General features: G+C 34.9%; 1 non-coding gene across 1 annotated transcript; it reads left to right on the forward strand.

The window, feature by feature from the left end:
* Nucleotides 1–3,003: 3,003 nt before the first annotated feature.
* Nucleotides 3,004–3,110, forward strand: LOC111558482. The gene has a single exon (XR_002739383.1). It is a non-coding gene; the product is annotated as a U6 spliceosomal RNA (small nuclear RNA).
* Nucleotides 3,111–6,909: the final 3,799 nt, after the last annotated feature.

Consider the following 6,909-nt stretch of genomic DNA (forward strand, 5'->3'; position numbering starts at 1 on the left):
CTTTTTGTATGCAAACAGTCGGAAGCAGGAGAGAAAGAAAAGGGTGGATGCTGCATGGTGGCCAGCATTCTTGGGCACAATAATCTTTTAAATATATTTTTTAAATGAGAACAGTCTTTTATATTTACCTACAAGTTAATGATTTCCAGTTCTCTTCACTTCTTTGTGCAGAAGTACACAAGTCCCTTAGCCTGAACACCTTTAACATTTGTTGTCTTGAAGGTCTGCTGAAAATGAATTTTCTCAGCTCTTGATATTCTGAAAATGTCTCTTAAATTTTTTTTTCCTTCTTAGTTTGAGGGATATTTTCACAAGATAGAATCTAGGTTGACAGTTGCTTTTTCTTCCTTCAGCAACTTTAAAGATGTTGTATTTTTGTTTTCTGGCCTCCATTATTCCTGTTAAGAAATCACTGCTAATTCGTTTAAGAGTTCTTACATCCTAATGTAAGACTGTGACCACTTTTCAGATTTCTTCTTTATCTCTGGTTTTTAAAGACTTGATTAAGATATGAAAGGTGTTCATTTTACTTGGGATTCGTTGAGCCTTTTGGATTTGTGGGTTTATATTTTTTGTCAAAATTGGAAACTTTTAGGTACTAGCTCTCCATTTTTTGTTTCCCTTTCTCACAACTTCAGAGACTCAAATTACAGGTATGCCTGACCTCTTGATATTGTCCCATTAGTCACTTAGGAAATATTCAGTTTTTTGCCTCTTTTCTCTCTGTTTCGCAGATATTTTTCATCGCTATGTCTTCACAACAATTTTCGCCGATCTTTTTTGCCACAATGCCTTATTTGTTGTTAAGCTTATCCAATAATGTTAATTCAGCTCCAGAGATTTGATTTTTTATAATTTGAATATTTTACCTTCATTATGTTTTTTTAATGTTCTTGAACATATTTTAAATACCTATATTGAAGTTTATTTCTGAAAATTCATCTCTGTGATCTGGGTCTGCTTTTATATTTGTTTTCTCCCTGATGACAGCACAGTTTCTCAATCCATCAGATGTCCAATAATTATTTATTGGATGCTGGGTATTTGAATTTTATGATGTTAAATATCAGAATTTTGTTGGTCTTCATTAATGATGATGAGTTAACATTGATCAGCAGTTATTTAAGTATCAGCTTTGTCTTTAAAGACTTTTATTTAAAAGCTTGATATTATGGGTGCATATTAGCCTTAATTACTGAGGTATGATGACACCTAAATTTATAATGAATTCCCAGGGTGTTCATTAAAGCTTTCCTATTTTGGATGTTAAGAAATTGAATGTCCCTCAGCTCTGCATGAGCTCTGAAAATTATTAACTTATATCTTATGGTAAGTATTCTTTGCCAATACTCATGGAGTTTTATCCTGCATGTGAGCTGCTTGGTAATAAGCCAGACTCAAAGGTAACCTTGCACAAATTTCTTGTACTCTTTCTAATACTTTGTCTTGCAAATTTCTGCCCCCCTTACTCTTGCTATTTCCTCAACTTAAAATCGTATTTTTTTTTCTGTTTAAGGAATACCCCTGTAAACTTCTCAGTTTCTAAATGAGACTGATATTTCTTCCCCACACTACAGTCTTTTAAGAAAGTGATTGATGTTGTATAGTTCACTTCATTGTCTCTCATGTGTTAAAGATCTCAGATTCCTCAGTGTCTAGAAACAGTTATATTACATTTATTTTTTCAGTTTTGTAGTTTTTTTGGCAAAAGGTAATGTGTTTATTAATTAATCATGGCCATGGCCATCATGATCATGGCCAATTAGTCACGATCCTGGCCATCTTTTACCTGACATATATATGTCCAATTACCTTACTGAATTCTATTATTACTCATAGAATTAACTCATAGATTTTTTTCAATTAGTTTTCTTAAATTTATCAATAAATAGATTCTGTATAAATATTAGTAGTTTCAACAAACCCTTTTAAAATTGCTATACTCTAATTTATTTTCCAGTCTAATATGATTGGTTTATAACTTCAGTGTAGTAAGTTGATAGTTGGAATCCTCACCTTCTTTTCCATTGCATTAGGAAAAATTAAGGCCCATTAAAATTAGGCTGGGTTTCATACTTATCTTTTGTGAACTTACACAATTTATACAGTTATGTTCCTTATTCTCCTTATTATAACTTTGTATGGAATTTGAATTTGATATATTTCTGTTGTTTATTTTCTTTTGATACATTTTTGTTGTGAAATTAGTTTTCTTGTGCTTTTAGAAAGGACCAGGTTTCAAGGAAGCTTTTCTATTTTTATTAAATTTCAGTAATCAGAGTGGAGGTGGTATTTATATTATTCTGAGAATAATTTAAGAAATGAGTAATTAGTGGATGTTCTAATTTATCATTCCCTGTGCCAATGAGAAACTGAATTCTTAGGGTGAAATAAGGGACACATAGATGCAATAGGAAACAGTTTAATTAAAATCTCCTTAGTCTTGAAATTTGATTGCAAGAATCAGTATCAACTTTGCAAGTTGATACTTGATTGGTCACAGTTTCTGGTCTTTTATATTGGACACAGGATATATATTTTTCCTACCTGTAAATATTTCCTACCTCTTTCCACTGTAAAGACCTATATATAATTACTAATGCATTAGCATTAAGATCCAGATTGTGGTCTTGAAATGTCACCTCTTACTAAAAGCAGCTTAGGTTTAGTGGAGATATTGCTGATGTCTGAGACAGGAAATGAACATGCTGAGCCGGTCAATCTTGTCATGTCAGTTAGCAAGTAACTATCAAAGACAAATAGAATAGATATAAAAGATATTCAAGGACTGACACTGCAAGTCTTCCACTAAACAAAATGAAACCATTTGAATTTGAAGAATTTTAATAATTAGAATGGATTGAACACATCAAACTTATTTATATCTGTGGGGTACATAATATTATTTAAAAATAATTGTCTACCTTCAGAAGATTATAGAAACTAACTTATTATCATGAAAACTTGCTAATAAAAGGAATAATAAAGAATTAAGAAGTTTTTGTGCTCTCTTTGGCAGCATATATACTAAAATTGGAACGATACAGGAAAGATTCGCATGGCCCCCGCGCGAGGATAACACGCAAATTCGTGAAGCGTTCCAGATTTTTATGGAACAGAATAGAGAACCCAGAAATGGACCCACAAATGTATGGCCAACTAATCTTTGACAAAGCAGGAAAGAATATCCAATGGAATAAAGATAGTCTCTTCAGCAAGTGGTGCTGGGAAAACTGGACAGCGACATGCAGAACAATGAACCTGGACCACTTTCTTACACCATACACAAAAATAAACTCAAAATGGATGAAAGACCTAAATGTAAGACAGGAAACCATCAAAATCCTTGAGGAGAAAACAAGCAAAAATCTCTTTGACTTTGGCCACAGCAACTTCTTACTCAACATGTCTCCAGAGGCAAGGGAAACAAAAACAAAAATGAACTATTGGGACCTCATCAAAATTAAAACCTTCTGCATGGTGAAGGAAACAATCAGAAAAACTAAAAGGCAACTGATGGAATGGGAGAAGATATGTACAAACGACATGTCAGTTAAAGGGTTAGTATCCAAGATCTATGAAGAACTTATCAAACTCAACACCCAAAAAAACCAAATAATCCAGTAAAGAAATGGGCAAAAGACATGAATAGACACTTCTACAAAGAAGATGTTCAGATGACCAACCCACACATGAAAAATGCTCAACATCATTCATCATCAGAGAAATACAAATCAAAACCACAATGAGATGTCACCTCACACCTGTCAGAATGGCTAACATTAACAACTCAGGCAACAACAGATGCTGGCAAGGATGTGGAGAAAGATCTCTTTTGCACTGCTGGTGGGAATGCAAACTGGTGCAGCCACTCTGGAAAACAGTATGTAGGTTCTTCAAAGAATTAAAATAGAACTACTCTATGACCCAGCAATTACACTACTAGGTATTTCTCTAAGGGACACGGGTATGCTGTTTTGAAGAGGCACATGCACCCCAATGTTTATAGCAGCACTATCAACAATAGCCAAAGTATGGAAAGAGCCCAAATGTCCACCGATGGATAAATGGATAAAGAAGATGCGGTGTATAAATAAAATAGAGTATTACTCAGCGATCAAAAAGAATGAAATCTTGCCATTTGCAACTATGTGGATGGAGCTAGAGGGTATTATGCCAAGTGAAATTAGTCAGAGAAAGACAAACATCATATGACTTCATTCATATGAGGACTTTAAGAGACAAAACAGATGAACATAAGGGAAGGGAAGCAAAAATAATATAAAAACAGGGAAGGGGACAAAAACATAAGAGACTTAAATATGGAGAACAAATAGAGGGTTACTGGAGGGGTTGTGGGAGGGGGCATGGGGTAAATGGGTAAGAGGCACTAAGGAATCTACTCCCGAAATCATTGTTGCACTATACGCTAACTAACTTGGATGTAAATTTAAAAAATAAATTAAATAAAAATTTTAAAATAAGAATTAACCGTTTTCCTGCCTTTCCTATTAATTCTGCGATGAGTAATCAAACAGTAGATAAGAGGAAGTATTTCTCTTAAAATTATTCTAACCAACAAAGAAAAGTGAAATAATAGCATCAAAATTTCAACTTTTTAAACAAACAAATATTTAGATATAGGCATTAAGCTTCAATGGTTGCTAAGGTCACAAAAAGAGACAAACATTATAGGTTTCCTATAGCCTTGCCATATCCCGCTTACAGTTTTCCAAAGAGATCAGATCAGAGTTTGATCCAGTCTCTGGACCCAGTTGTTAGTTAGCAGGAATGAGAGAAGACAGAGGAACATGTTGAACTGCACCATTCCAGACTGGGGGAAACTATATAGTTCACTTCTTCAAGGAAAAGGTGATTGAAATAAGGGGGAATTAGAATTGTATCTGTGGACCGACTGAAAAATATTAATCTATAAACCAAATATGTATTTTCAAATAAAGAACTAATTGCTTCATTAGTTCGACCTGAAAGTCTGTTTGATTTTTATCTAGAAAACACCCATGTTCTACTACTAATCACATGGTCAAAATTGACATATGATTTTACTAGGCATTTTAAGAGTAACTGCGTAAACACCCGGGGTAAGGAAATTCTATAAGAACTTACATATCAGGGGCGCCTGGGTGGCGCAGTCGGTTAAGCGTCCGACTTCAGCCAGGTCACGATCTCGCGGTTCGTGAGTTCGAGCCCCGCGTCGGGCTCTGGGCAGATGGCTCAGAGCCTGGAGCCTGTTTCCGAATCTGTGTCTCCCTCTCTCTCTGCCCCTCGCCCGTTCATGCTCTGTCTCTCTCTGTCCCAGAAATAAATAAACGTTGAAAAAAAAAAGTTTAAAAAGAACTTACATATCAGAAAATAAATCAAGTCTCCCTTTCCATAATTACCCCCAACTACTCTCAATCATAGTAATTTGGTAATTTTTCAACACAGCAGCTCAGGGTGAATACTGGAACATACTAGTTCTTCCAATACGCTACAGGATTATACTAATTCAAAAATCACGATATTTCTACTACCAACAATAGCAATAAAAAAACCAAACAGAAAACAAATTCATTGACTACCTCTAATGCAAAGGGGGAAAAAGTTCCTACATCCTCAGTGCAAATGTTATATATTATGTTTTACTGAGGAAGCTCACAGGCAGAGAAACAGCAAAGCGTAAAAGATCTCCCACACCTGCACTGCTTCACCTAAAAGTATGTTTGACATGGGCATAACTGCACTTGACAACTTCATAGAAGAGCTTCAAGACAGAGACTTTACCTCAATCATCAAAATATTTATAAGGAAAGGAGGACAGATAGCAGCTGTGTATCAATGGGAGTGCACTGGTTGAGGAAATGCCCTTATTTGAAAGAAAGAATCTCCAGAGTCTACCACACTCTTCTACTGAGCCAACTCACGACTGCTATGCTAAATTATCCCTATCCTACAGAAAAAAAGAAGAGGAGAGGACAAGCAGGGCCATCCAGAGTTGTCTCTACCTCTTTCCCAGTGCCAAACAAAATAAAAGGCATCACTCAGCTTCATGATATGGGCCCTGCCCATCTTTCCAGCCTCATTTCTCACCCCATCCATTCTGTCCTTTTAACCCCAGCTATATAAAATCATTGCCATTCTTACAATGGATGGTACTGTTTTGCAATACTTAGTATTTATACTGTCAGGAATAATAGTAAAAGACTTTAAAATAGGGAAAAGATTACTGAGTGTCCTGCCCAGTTCACCCTTCAGAGTTATCTTCCCTTTTCATTGTCTTTGAAGCATATTACAGTTCTATAAATTACGAACACGGATAGTAACGCCTGTGATTCCTGTTCACAGATATGCAGATTAGCCCTAAGGAGATGCATTTGACTATTGCCCTATGGATGTTGATAATTTTGCATCTATTTGTAAATTCATTTTAGTATTCTTGATGACCAGTATATGTGCGAATGTTTTCAATTCTCTTTTGAACCCCCTATAATGTCTTACTGATTCCCTCGTTAACTAGTGAGTTAAATAAAACCTTAGATGTATGTTTATTTTACATTTGGAAAAAAATCGTAATTTTACCTTTTTGAACATTTTATCACACATTGTAATACACACTAAAAGTGCTGAAAACCACACAAAACAAATGCATGCCATAAAAATTATTTAAATGTTAACACCCTTGTAATCATTATTCAGGTAAAAAAAAAACAGTACTTTGCCAGCCACACAGAAGCCCCATCCATGTGCCACACCACAATTACCAGCCCTCCATCTTCTCATGGGTAACTATTATTCTGAATTTCAAAAAGATCATTGATTTTTAATTTTATAACCCAGATATGTATCCTTTGATATTATATTTATCCTCTCCCTTTTTTCAACTTACTATGACTTTTAAGTCTCTTTTAA

The sequence above is a fragment of the Felis catus genome, chromosome F1 (genome assembly GCF_018350175.1).
Source record: "Felis catus isolate Fca126 chromosome F1, F.catus_Fca126_mat1.0, whole genome shotgun sequence".
NCBI classification, from domain to species: Eukaryota; Metazoa; Chordata; class Mammalia; order Carnivora; family Felidae; genus Felis; species Felis catus.